The sequence below is a fragment of the Amblyomma mixtum genome, chromosome 1 (genome assembly GCF_055824585.1).
Source record: "Amblyomma mixtum isolate Tamu chromosome 1, ASM5582458v1, whole genome shotgun sequence".
In the NCBI taxonomy this organism is placed as follows: Eukaryota; Metazoa; Arthropoda; class Arachnida; order Ixodida; family Ixodidae; genus Amblyomma; species Amblyomma mixtum.
This window is the reverse complement of record NC_143012.1, coordinates 321,362,478-321,376,753: the sequence shown is the minus strand read 5'-3', so window position 1 is coordinate 321,376,753 and position 14,276 is coordinate 321,362,478.

Genomic DNA, 14,276 nt, shown 5'->3' with positions numbered 1-14,276 from the left:
GCAGTCGTTCAAAACAAGTGTAAGTGACTCCTTAAATGCTGTTTTGAGTGACGAAGTGAACGTACGAGGAGCTGTTAGTCAATGAAAAAGGGGGGAATTTTTCCTAAAGGTGCAAGGGTCCAGCAGAAATTGCAGAACTAGTCAGTAGAAAAGGCAGTATTTTTTTCTGTGGATTCTTGGTATGCTCCTTACAGAAATAAGAAAATTTGAATATATTTTTTTTTTGATGGGATAGTAATTACCGCCTGAAGGGTTATCCAAGCTAAAGCTCCTCGCCAAATGTGGAAATGTGTAAATTTATCTCAAGAGCCACGACGAGGAAGAGCATACTTTAAGCACACATCTCAATCGCAGTCGACCCATCTTGGATTAAACTTTTCATGGCAAAGTAGGTTTCGTAACAGGAAACTGTGCTTATCGCGCACACGTGATGATGTGGATGCGAACGTGCTTCGCTTTATGCCTACGCACCTCGACATTAAAAACACATAAAAAAAAAACTTCGGTTGTAGTCTTATCATGCACAACGGCCATTGTCTTTTGCATCACTAGCGGCAATGGCGACCTAAAATCCGTTCTTGATTTACACTGGGCTGATATAAATGACCCGCTCTAATTTGCCGTTCTCGAATCAAAAGGCTTGCGAGCTTTGCATTACCCCGCCACGTATTCAAAAGAAAAATATGGAGCTTATCTGAAGGATATTTCGGCTCAGTATTTATTTTATCCTTGCAACCGCTGAGCGAAGGAACTGAAATTTTCACTACATGCTTGTTTCACGATGAAAAAAGGGCTCGCTGAAAACAAGAAAATAGAAAATGCGCTTGACTGCTTCCGAATTTTCTCGTAACAGCATAAAATCTACGCGCTTCCAGCCTTCACACTGCGCAAATCAAGCGTGCCGATGCATGCACTGTACAGATAATATTCGAGTTTAAAAGCGGCTTTGCGGACAGCGCTCACGGCCCCATGTGTTCGTACTTTTCATTATACTGCCGTGAAAATTCTTCATCGCGCGCTCATTTTTTGTACCAGTTTTAACCAGCCAAGCTGTACTCTTGCGCTTGCGCGCAGCACGCGAAAATGCACCGAACAAGTTTAACGCAAAACCAATCCGGGGTAAATACCGCTATCCTGAAATCATATGCGCGAGCGTCACTCGCTTCACCGCCGAAGCGTCTCCGTATAACGATTTTACATGTCATCGGGATCCCATCAGGCGTGCAAAAAGCGCCCGGCCTTCCCACGTGTATGCATACAGAGAGGCCCATCTCCCGTGCATCCATCCGGAGCGGCGGCCGCGTAAAAAAAAAAAAAGAAGATGATGAAAGAAAGAAAGAAGAAAGTGAGAAAGAAGAACATACAAAATTTGCTCTGTTTTCGACGCGCATCATCGCAAACCTGGTCTTCACCCTATAGGTCGGATAGCGTGCTAGGTAAACAAGGCTGCTGTCGGTATAAGTAGCATCGAATCCACTGGCTTTGTTAGCTTTATTTTCTTAAATTTTTTTCTTTCGTACCCAGCGGCGGCGGCGACGATATCCATACGCTTGCGGTCGGGGGGCGGATTGAGCACGTTCTACTACCAGCACCACCACTAGTACGACCACTTCTGCTCTGCATATATGCCCTATCGGCGGAAATCTGCATGTTTTATACACCGCACGCGACGCCCAGAGTGGATAGCGTGGCGGCGCCGCCGCGGCGGATCTATTCCTGAAATATGGCCCGCCCGCTCGACCTCCCCTTCCCCCTTTCGCTCCACGAGCAGCAGGAGCACGGCGGGAGTTTACGCGGCATGCATGAGCTGCGTTGGCGACGCGGGGCGCGACACCGGAGAAGCCTCTGGTTTTTCGCATAGCAAAGAGCGCGCTCTCTGGGTCGTTCCGTACGCCCATGCGTGCGTACCCGTACTGCCTGCCTGCTGCCGCCGCCGTCTCGGCAGCTGCGGCGTAAACAGCGGTAGCAGTGTCAAAACAGCAAGCAACTATCGTTTGTGCATGTGCGTGTGTGTGTCGGAGACGTGGCTGTCGCCTCGGCAACGCTCGGCCCGCCGCTGCGCAAAAGCTCCTTTTGAATGCGGGCACTGGCCCCGGCTTGATGGAGGGGGCGTCACCCCCTCCGCCATCCCGCGGGGATTGCGGAATTTATAACGCCCTATAGCGCCGGCGCGGACCCGCGGTTAATAATGCAACGCAAAATGCGCGTTGAATAACTTTGGACAGGAGAAGAGAAGCCCGGCGCTGTGGCCTGCTGGAGCGCCTATAAGTCGGGCCGTGGCGTGGAGATAGAGGGGAAGGAGCGGAAGGGAGAAGGAAAGTAGAGGTTGGTTTGTCGGGTGATGAAGAGTGGACGTCGACGTTATGGCTTTGGGCTGGCCATTTGTGCTGTGGCGGTGTTTTACTTGCGGATAGCGAGAACCCAGAAAGCTGACAAGAAGACCAGCGCTGTGTGTGTGCCCGCAGCGAGGGCATGGAATGAACGGGAACGCACTAAACTTGACGGAGTAAAGAACTGACCACACGGGTGTTCTTAGTGTCTTGAACTTGCCTAGATTTGAAGCTACCATTACTTGGTAAACCGTAGTGGTTTCTTACTTGCAGGACCAGGTGACGGAGAAGAGAGCGCGATGAACAGACGTTTAGGCGGGGGATTTTTGTGACCCTGTCATTTGTGTAGCCAAGCTTGCATCGACAGCCATTCCTCTATTGTACCTATGGCGGCTGGAAACAGCAGCAGCTAGTGAGGTACGGAGGCAGCGCGAAATTCATGCCGCGACAATATTAGCTCCCCCATAATTAGCTCTACAGTTCCTGCATAATTAGCTTGACTTCCGACCCAGAACACATGACCGATTGGACAGCTGTTTTGATTTATTTAAAGTCACCTTCTCATGTAGCAAACTCTTGCCCCACTTTTTTGCTTTTTTTTTTTGCGGTGCTGTACGTACTTCAAGTCCTTTTATCCAAGCACGACCTCTACATTCTTATCTTCCGAAGAACGAGGACGCCATCAACGTCAGGAGGGAAGTAAAGAAATAAACAAAATGCCTGAGGAACGAATAAACAGGCCTTTGCAGCCGAAGAGGACAAGACCTCCGTACAAAACTCGGAGTGGTAGAAGCTCCATTGGAGGGGCCCTCCGCGAATGTAGCTGCCGGGAAAAGGAACTGTCACGTAGACAGGCGCTCTGTTTGATACGCAACTCGCGGCCGCCTCTGGGTTTGTGGACACTCGCGGTCATTTGAAATTCCATGCGTCCGCCAGGCAGTTTCTCCGATTTAAAGTCCATTCTATGGCGCCGACCGCATGATAAATAAGCGTTTGCTTTTCTTTATTGCTTCCCTTTCTATTCGTGTAGGCAATTCCTGCGCAACCAATTGATCCGGATACACACGGACGTCTGTGTGGTCACAGCGCCGGAAAGTTTGCAGTGTGTTTGCGGTTGTTGTTACGATAGCTCTCTCAAAGCAGGCGCCGTATTTTCAAGATCTAAAAGTGTGCAGTGGTCAATTTTTTTTCTTCTATACACTGTCTTTTGAGCCTGAAGTACGGCATGACAAAGGTCCGTAGCAGCGGTCATTTTGGTGTTATAGAAATAGAAGACGACGAGAGCATAGGAACGAAGCGCTGCGCTAAAAAGCCTTGTCTAGATTTATTCGCAAAATATCGATAGACGCCCATCCGCTTTCGGCAAATATTTTTGTACCACTGAGATCATTACTTTCTGTTAAGAAAGGGCGAAACAATATAACAGCGTTGGCTGTTAATTATTTTTTCTCTCGCCCATGGACTGAGGATTTCTTCCTGTTTAACTAAGTTTTTTTCGGCCAGAACTTGCGAAATGGTGTCCGCTATGACTAGACTCACCGGGCGGATAGAAATTTAGGCGCAGGTCAAAAGTCCTTCAAGATGATGCTCGGAGTGGGCTCTAAGCGGATGCAGCTCATCTGCTCATGCGGAACACGAGCATGTAACGAACATAATCACATCTGCTAATAAAACACTAGGTTTATTAACGCGCCTCCTCCGTAAAGTTCCTCACCATGAAAGGCTGTTCACTCCAGGACGTTTTTTCGACTGAAAACAGTATTCATCTGCGATCTAGCGAGCACATCAATTGCATCTCTCTAATGATGTCGAAGGGGCTCGCAACATGACCACTAGGTTCATGCATTCAACTACACGCGCAACGTCAGCATTTCATCTTTAAAATTGCAGTCCGAATTACCTAATCTTTCATTTTGTTGTGTCATTGTTGGTCTCTGCCTTTATCATAAATTTTTAAATTCGGCACTTGATCGGGAACCCTACTTCATCAGGAACCCTACCCACCAGTTTCAGCCTTTCTTACTGCACCTGACAACTCCTTCGAGTTTCACGACCACGCGCTCGTACCGTTACCTTTTCGATGCCAATCTTTCCTAGGACAGCAAACCGACTGGAACGACCTGCCTCACCCCATCGCATCCATCACCTGTCATTTGGTATTACGCGAAAGTGTCGGCGTGCTTCAAAAAACCAGCCCCCCCCCCGCCCCCCCCCCCCCCCACTCTTATGTAATTTCTTCAATGAGGTATTTAATCTAACAAAATAGTTTGGTTTATTGGGGTTTAACGTCCCGAAGTAACTCAGGCTATGAGGGACGCCGTAGTGAAGGGCTCCGGAAATTTCGACCACCTGGGGTTCTTTAACGTGCACTGACATCGCACAGCACACGGGCCTCTAGAATTTCGTCTTCTTTGAAATAATGTAATAAAATAAAATAATTGAAAATGAAAGAACGAATCAGCTAATGCTCCTCAAAGGAGGAGCCCACAGCCAATGACGTAGACTTATTGCCATGACTCAGCTGTCAAACACCTTGCACTTGCTGGGCTGGTCGCAGAGGAAATAGGTGGAATTATGCGCGTCGCGACTATAGGTAGGCGCCGTTGGCTGGTGGTGGGAAGGGGGCGTTTGGCCCTCCCATCTTGATTGTATTCGGCTGTAGAGAGCATAGCCCGTGGTGTGGTAATCAGAAATCATTTTCCTGTGAGCCGAAGCCGCTAAGCCTTTTTTTTTCTTTTTTCAGCGATAGCTGTTAATGGCTCAAGCCACGAAATGTCGGTCGCGGCTATTTCCTCATCACGCTCAGCTACGAGCGGAGGCACGCGCATGATGTGGTCTGAGCGCGAGCGCTTTTCGCTGTGGGGTGCGCAGGACTGATCCTTCTCATTCGATGTTACCATACCACCTCACAGTAGTGGCGTAGCTGACTGGGATAAAAAGAGCCCCTACTTGGGCCTTCTCCGCGTTCTAGGAGGTGTTAGCAAGCGCGGTATATGTGGAGAAGGATGCCACAAGTGGAAACCGGAAGAGGAGAACGTGTCGAGAGGTGGCGTGATATGTGGAGAGAGTAATCCGGAAGCCAGCTTCGGTTGGTGCAGAAAAGTAGAGATCGGCTGCTACTCAGATTGTACGACGCCAAGGGAGTGACGACAGCACTTAGGAGTAAATCGTCCGCGTAGCGTTCCCAGCATCGGATGCGGTGGGAAAGGTGGCGGTAACAGACTGTGCGGCGGCACAAGCGTGACGCCTCCGACACCTCTAACTGACGCTAAATTTCGTATTACATTAATGTATATGGCGTAAATTCTTTACTGCGAAAGCACTGATACTGCACACCTCCCTTCCGACAATCTCGCCTCAGATCTCGCCTACACTCAGTTTCATACGTCAGGTGTAGCGCTGTGAAAGGTACGGAAATATTCCGCATGAAAAAGTAAAGAAAGGTGTTTTCCTCGGCGCTTGTTTTGTGGCCGAGTGTTCTAAGGCACGAGAAAGCGACAGCATGTCGTCAGCAATAACAGCGCAGTTTAATCATGCTCATGGCAAATGTAGCAGGCAGTAAGCCTACAGGCAAAGCATTTAATATTTTTTACTCACCGCAAGAAGCGCATTACTTTTTGATCGCGGATGTAGTACGCAGCACCCAAACACAAAAACTTTGGAGGGCGCTTAAGGTTCGCCTTTAAAGGTAGAACGCAATATCGTTATCGGGCCGCCGCGGCTTACCGGCCGCCGCTATCGGCAGCCGCTATCGGCAGCCGCACGTGGGAAATGGTGCTGGTTTCACGTGTTGATGGAGCGGCTGCGCAAGGCCGCCGCCACTTCGGCTTCTGGGATTTTTCAGGCACGAACGACGCGGCGGAGCCACGCGGAGCCTCGGCAGTCTTGGACTGGCGACGCCGGCGACGACGACGCCGGCTTTTCCGCCTCACGAACTCCTTAACGCTCTCGCGTTAAACGCGTTAGTTTTGACAGCGTTGCACCCGGTGTATGAAACAGAATACAGATGATGAAGAGATTAAAACACCAACCTAGGAGCGCGATAGCGGTGGCTCCAAACGTCTGGCGACACTTGTGTCAGCGAAACCGTCACTAGATAGCCCGAAACAGCGTCGATTCTGAGGGACCAGGGCGATAAGGGGTAAAGCCGCGTCTGGCGTCTGGCGGCGCTCGTGTCGGCGACAGCGCCAATGAAGAGGCCCGGCTCGCCCCTCTGCCGTCCGCGCTGACAGTGCTTGCTTGCGGAAGTGTAAGTCTCTTTGCTCGCGAGTATTGTGCATCCGCGCGCTTTGCAAATCCCTGTTCAGCGCCCTCCAGGGGATCTAAAAACGTTGGGGGTAGGGGACTCCGGTCAGTTTAGGTTTCAACTACTTCAGCGCACCTGGTGACTGAAAGAGAACTGATGCTTAAAACTGAATGATTCCTGCGCATTCACCTAGCGCGATGGCCGAATTGTTTGAGGTACTGGGATACGAAGGTGCTGAATTTCTGTCGACGGTGCTTCGAGCGGGCTGAAGTTTTTTTTTTCTGCTGGATATCGTTGTCATGACGACGATACGACGCTTCAGTTGGCTTCCCTCCTGCCGGTATTGGAAGAATTAGCGGTGACGTCTGTATTGGCTGGACAATGGTGTATATGGAACTTTCCCATCCCTGACGCGCTCAGGCTCTCAGCTCTCCCTCACGGTGCCGAACTTCGGGATTCCAACGAGGAAATATATGAGACGCTGCAGCCAGGACTCCCTGCCAGAAACCGCCGAGGTGGTTGGAAGCGCTGCCGCGCCGAGCAGCGAAACGACAACGGCAAGCATTACGGTTAGTCATTCATCGAAAACACAAAGGCAAGCCCACGGGAGCCTGCCAATCAAAGGCGAATGCATTACTGCGGCAAATTCAGGTAAATCTGCAAAAGGAAATACGGAATATTCTGGCGGAAGTTGAGGCATTTCTATGCGGCAAAATTGGAAAACCACCGCAGCCAAAAGCTTAACTTAGAAAACTTTCATCACAAAAGCATTCATGCTAAATCACCACTGCTTATGCACGTTGCTCGAATCAGATTGTTTGCTCGTGCGTCCCATTTTTTTTTTTTTGCGTTCTTATCGACACAGGGCGAAAATGTGTTCTTCCTAAGGTGCTGATACTATTTCTAATAGTTTGTTGGCATTGCATCGGGACCTAAATCCAGTGTACTAAAGGAGAGATCCAGTTTCTAAGAGTTCGCAAGCTTCGGGATTGGCAAGCCTTCCTGCTCTTACACTCCAGGCTATCACGGTGACTGCAGTGACAGCCGTGAGAAAATCAATAACCATTGTTGCATGCTACATGCTTTGACAGCTCGGCCTCTGATTCGTGGACACCATCCTAGTTCCCCCTTAAACACCTACAAACTGTGCGACAGGGTATGTAGTACAACGATGATAACACCTTTCTGTCATTAGAGATCGCGCTAATCTAAGCCGAAGAGCAGATATAGCGGTCGATGTACAATGTTGGAAAACTGCGGCTGTGCAAAACCGCATTAGATACACACAGTCTGTGGCAAAAGCCTTCTTGCCGCATTATTTGCCCTTCAGCCGTGACTTCAGGCACTCACAGCTCACCCAAAGGTCGAAATCTTCGGAAAGGGGGGGGGGGGGGGGGGGGGGCACTGTTTTCGTCACTCCTCCTGAAGCACTGAGTTCCAAGGGTGGTGCAACTGCACGAATATACTACTAAATACATAACTTACGGAAACTTACGGGTATTCAGACCCTGTGGCCTGAAGTTTTTTGACCAAGGGTGCACGTGCATATATATCTCGTGTACGTCTTTGCAGTCTCCTGTTTCGTGTAGTGTAGTCATTACTGCGTCAACTTTACTTTCGCTCCTCCCCAATGTGGACTTCTTTTAAGTGTTCTGCCACCGCATACACTCCTGCAGCAAAGAAGAGCCAGCGTCTGACCGCAAAGTGGGAAAACATGTTTCAACAGAAATTATGGCAGTAGTCGTGCATTGCACCGACCAACACTGACAGCGTCTTCGTCACACTGAATAGTCTCGTCCCGTCTAGAGTGCTCGGTAAAAGAAAAAGAAGCGAGATAGGATGAAGGCTGGGGGGGGGGGGGGGGGGGGGGGGGGGGGGGGGGGGGGGGGGAGTGTAGAGAAATGGTGGGCGTAGTTTTAAGTTTGCCATTATCCCAAGCTTCAAATGGCGCTTCGCCCTGCGTCACTACCCACCATCAGGATCACCAGTCGCCGCATCAGTGTAGCCTAACAGCGTTAGCAAAGCCGGAGATATAGTATACGAGCTGGCGTTCATGGCATCTTGCTTCACTCGTCGCCTCCTTTTGTCTTCCTTTGGGTTTGTCTCCGTGGCGCCCCAGTGAGCTGCAATGTGTGTGTCTGTGCGTGTGTCGTTCAAAGGGCTTCGTGAATGCTCGGGCACGCACCCTCGGCTGACTGGTTCTGATTTGCTGCGGACGCTGCGGTTTCTGTGGCGACGGCGAAGATGCATAGAGGAGAGGAGAGACGGGCGCGTACGAATGTGCCGCATCGACGCGGATATAACCCGTTCCGAACAGATATGAGCGCCGTGCATCCAGTACCTGAAAGAATCCTGCAGGAAATGATGACAAGTGCCCAAACTTCATTTCGTATTGTCAGTGTTTATCCTGTGCTTATCCATATTTTTCTCCGTGATTTCGAAGTTAGTAGCTTCTTGGAAATAAGAAAGGTAAGCTCTTCTGAACGAATATTGGCATTGATGAGGTCTTTCTGGGAGAACTTGTTTGAAAAAAAAAGAAGAACGACAAAAGATGGGCACACGGCTTATTAATAGATCATGCTGCAATTTTAAATTCGTTTGTTTTATCCCCCGGCTCAGTCAGCAGTGCAAGTCTTTCTTTCTCTTCCTCGCTGATCACCGGCGGCTCACTGTTGTTAGACCAGATTATGAGAGATTCCAGGAGACCGTCCAGATCATGCTAAAGCGGCGGGACCACGCATATAAACTTGCCTCAAATTAGAGTGACTATTCCTGAAAACGTTTCCTGCTAACATCAAAAACTGTTATTAAGTGTGAATGATAATGCAGGATTCTAATATGTTAGGTAGCGTAAAGGCAGAATGGAACCAGCAGCTATGCCGTTCTCAGATAACCGTGGCTATGATGTGCTAAGGGAGCCCAGGTGTGAACGCGAAATGATGGTATCACATAATTACATGCTTAGCTTCCTCTGTGCGCTGAACGGCCGAGAGAAACTTTTTTGCGGGGAATAGAAGGGCCTGAGGAGCTTTGACAGTCCTCATTCATGACGTTTACGGAAGAGAATAACGTATTCTTTATTTATTTCGAAAGTTTGCTCAGTAGCGGCAGATATAATCGAACGGTTATACCATATTGTTCGATACAATAGATTCGGTGTACTCCCTTTCAGAAGCAGTAAGCGTTTGCTGGAGACTGATGTCGACGGATCACGGCGTCGCATTTCACCAGCTCTCTGCGTTAACGTACAACTGTGTTCAACACATTAGCTCCCTGCTGTGTACAGCATGCTCATTTCCACCTATAAACATAACCGACGCATTTTTGACTTGATGCCCTTCATGTCACCTTTGATACTAAGGTTTTGCAGGCTAACCTAACGGATCCTGGTGATACTCAGATCGCGGTTATAAATTTTAGACAAGCGTCATGTTGTCGTATAAATTGACGAAACATCGAGGGAATTACGAGTGCACGTGATGCGCCCTCCACGACAGCACACCTGCGCCCAGCGCCTTGACAACGCAGACTATGGCGGGAAATCCTCAGACCAGGATCTTAGGAAAGCATGTACGCGCTATTGAGTGAGTGAGTGAGTGAGTGAGTGAGTGAGTGAGTGAGTGAGTGAGTGAGTGAGTGAGTGAGTGAGTGAGTGAGTGAGTGAGTGAGTGAGTGAGTGAGTGAGTGAGTGAGTGAGTGAGTGAGTGAGTGAGTGAGCGAGTGAGTGAGTGAGTGAGCGAGCGAGGAGATCTGGTGAAAGGTGTTTGCCAGTGTCGCTTAAATTCGCGTTATTGCGGTATATGAGCGTGTGCGTGTGGGCGACTTGTGGGATGAGGCGGGGAGGGGGGGGCGATTGTGACACCCGGCTGGGGAAGAAATGAGGATGGATGTCCGTCGAGTGGCGCGAGCCACTTCCGTCCGAGAGGGTTGGCGCGCTTTTTGCTGCGCTCGCAGTGATTCACGGCACCGCGTCTCCGCTGCCGCCGCGGAAGTTTGTTTAGGGGCAGGCCGCGATAGGTCGACGACGGATGCGGCAGCGACGACGAGCAGCCCGCGAGAACAAAACGTGAGCTAGGCGACATAATAGGGCGCCTTTGTTTGCCTCGCTCGTGCGTGGGCTTCGAGGCATCCCAAGCCGCCGTTTGTGTGGGGCTCGAAAATTTTCGCCATATTCGCCCCCTCCCTCCCTGCTCCCCCTTTCCCTCTTTCTCTCTTTCCTTGCCCCATCGTTTTCTTTGGGCTTCGAGCGAGCAATGAGCCCAGAAGGGTGAATGGTGCTTGAGATGATTCCTTGGTTAAAGAAATACGCGCTTGCTCCTTGTTCCTCCCCCCATTCCCCTCACCCCTTTGGGACCTAACGGTCTTAGCCGTGAACAATTTCCTTTGTACGAAGGACTAAGACTAAACTACTCGTGGAAGAAATGCTATCCTGGAGGTTATAACGCAGAGGCATTGTATAGACGGACTTGTTCTGAAAGAACTCTACTGTAGGAGTACTGTAGGAGTAAACGAGGAACTCGAAGACAGGCATCTCCCAGGATTGTGCCTGCATCGTCTGCTTGCTTCAGGAAAGTAAAGAACATCGAATAAGAAAAGACGGACGCAGATTGACAATCTGTCTTCAATATTGCTTCTTCCTTTCGCCGCGGTCGAGTGTACATGCTGTTTGGCGCAGTATTAGGCAGGGGCCGGGCTGCCGGAATGTCTACAGGCGCGCTCAGGCGGGTTTTCAAGGATATTTATAGTTTCTCCGGTGCTAGCGTTCAGTATGTTGAATAGCGAGAAGCACCAGTGCGTACTTGCGAAAAAGGAAAAGCAGACGCAGCTTCCACATTAACCCTTAATGCCCCAATTAGGAAGGAATCAAGGAAAGCAGTCATTATTTTCACGTTATGCTCGCTTTAATATCCACATTCAAAAACCAATAGCAAATCTTGTTAGCATCAATAGAACTTTAAAAATCGGTATGTCACCCATTAGCAGGAATTAGCATTTCGTACATTTTGTTCAGCTGTTTCGAGTTGCGTGAAAAACTAAATCGAATGCCTCGAACCAACTAGAAACCTCCGGTGCCGTAAAAAATTTTGTTATACAGCAAATTTTTTCCTATTTTCCCCGCAATTTTCCTCAGAAGATTAGAAACAAAAAATGGTTGGACATAGGATGCAAGTCGCGCATTTACTGCCCCTTTTTCTTCAGACAGCTTGCTTATAGGGGCGCCAAACGTTTTGACAGGAAATCACTGGTTGCGGAGAAAATACTGATATCATTCTTTTTATGTAGGCTACGATGCAGTCACGAGAACATAACTTCCAAAGGGTATGCCACTAATTTCAAGCTAAAAGATCAAAATTTCTAGGCAACGTGCACAACATAACCCCACGCGTTGAACCTTTGGGCATACTTTATAATGCAACGCCTTCATTAGCACACAAAAAAAAAATGTTATTACATTTATGGCTTCAGTTTCTGTTGCCCGAATTCCGCAGACCCACAGGAAAAGGCAATATCAGCACCATTTCCTATGTTACACGATAGGGCCACTTCTTTCTTGCAGGGCTTCCCTGTTTAACGCGCCTAAATCTTCTTGAGCTGGAAGTACGCAAGATTGCCATTTTAGTCGTATTAAAATCAGAGCAGAATTACAGCTTGCTGAAAGCGAGGAGATTACAAAAAAAAAATAAGTGCAGTAGAGAGAAGGAGAAAGACAGACAAGGAGGAATGTAGGCGGGAGCTCGTAATCAGAAGAAGGTTTCGGTTTTCTAGCCGCACTTTGGGAAATAAAAGAAGAAGAAAAAAGAGGCGAGTTAAAGAATGCGAAATGAAAGAGTAAGCGGAGCTATATACGCTTTTGTATACCAATATGAAGGGATCAATTTCACTTTCCTAGCGCTGTCGCTCGCAATGGTCATTGCACAGATTATGCAGCGATCTGCATACCACCTGCTGACTGATGCCTTACGCCTCGAACGTGATGATGAAATTGTTAAATGCCAAATTTTGAAGAGTTAATTGCACAGGTGATCCCACTATGCATATGTGATGTGAGAAACCTGGGTCCAATCAATCAATCAATCAATCAATCAATCAATCAATCAATCAATCAATCAATCAATCAATCAATCAATCAATCAATCAATCAATCAATCAATCAATCAATCAATCAATCAATCAATTTTATTTTTGCATACAAAGTACAGTGAAAAAGGGTTTCTGAAGAAAAAACCGGCTTTATTGCTTGACTGCGCTCCAGTCATCCATCAGCAGCGACTTACGACACGTTTGCACACGAATAGAAAACGTACCATGATTGTTTATGACAAGAGCATTGAACAGGTAAAATACGATGGAAAAAGATATATATCGTGAGAAATACGCAAACTAGCTAACAAAAACAGAGGTAATGCTCTGTGGCAGGCAATCGTTATATGAACACTTCATAAATACATTTGTAGGTTAGTAGCACAATATCATTGTGCATCGCCTTGATTAAGTATTGTTGGTAACATGTGTTGAGTCATCACTTTATCATAATTAGTCTGTGTCTATGGGACCGACCAAGGTGACTGATAACGTAAGCAGTAGTTTCTAAAGGTGTTTTTAAATAACTAAATCTTAAGATATCCTAAATTATCTTTCAGAACATTTCTGTAAGTACCAACATTATGCAAGTGCTAGTGCAAGTATGTAAGTATTGGCCGTACATCTCATGTTTCTATTCATTGATCGCCCTCTCACTGCGTATTTGAATTTGATTCGTGGGCTTTTGGAGGCTGCAGGTGGATGAAGGGTGGAAGGTGGAGGTGGACGGGTGGGTGGTCATAGGAGGCTAGTACATGGGAGATGCATTTCTACCGGTGTGCGTGCTCGGAAGTGCTCCAACCAGAGTTCGCTCCGGAGGATGCACCTTCTGCGCTCGTGGGGTGCCCGGAAGTTGTCCCATCCAATTCGATTCGCTAGGGGCACTGGGAGATGGAGACTTCAGACGGACCCACAAACCACGGCTTTTTGGCCGAAAGAGGACTACACTGCTAACGCAGTAAACAATCTCTCCATGTCATCCGGCTTGTGTGGCTGACTCTAGACACAAATTAGGGAAGACAGCTAACAGCAGTAAAGCATATTAAAATGAGCATTGCAACTACAACCTTGAAATCTAGGGGGTCAAAGTTCCTTAACAACTACTAAACTATCGAATAAAGTTGCCTTCTCCTTCTTGAGCTGTAGGAGAACTGGATTAATTTGTACCACCTGGAGTCCTCTAACGCGCGTACCATAACTGACCACGTTATTGTTACTAATTTTAGCCGCGATAAAAAAAAAAGGAAGGAAGGAGTGACACTTTGCTGTGGAGAGCGTACGTATGTGTGCGTAGCTGGCGGTAATTGGTGCCTAGTTGCAGCCGGCGCCACTACAGCGGATGGCCCCAGGCGTCCCAGCTTCCACATAGGGGCGGCTTCACGGGATCGCAACCGCTGGAGTCAGAAATTGAGCCGGCGCGGCGCGCGAGAAAGGGGTCCCCGTGCTGCGGACTGCCGAAATCCGTCGGCCACTCACACACCCCGCTTCGGGAGCACCACGGTGGCGGCTCATAGGGCGCGAGCACGCACCTAAATTATGTCGCTAATTGAGAGTCAACAGCCCCTAATGCGACTTGGCGCGCCGCTTAATTTGGGCAGCGGGGCCGTGCGGGCCCGACT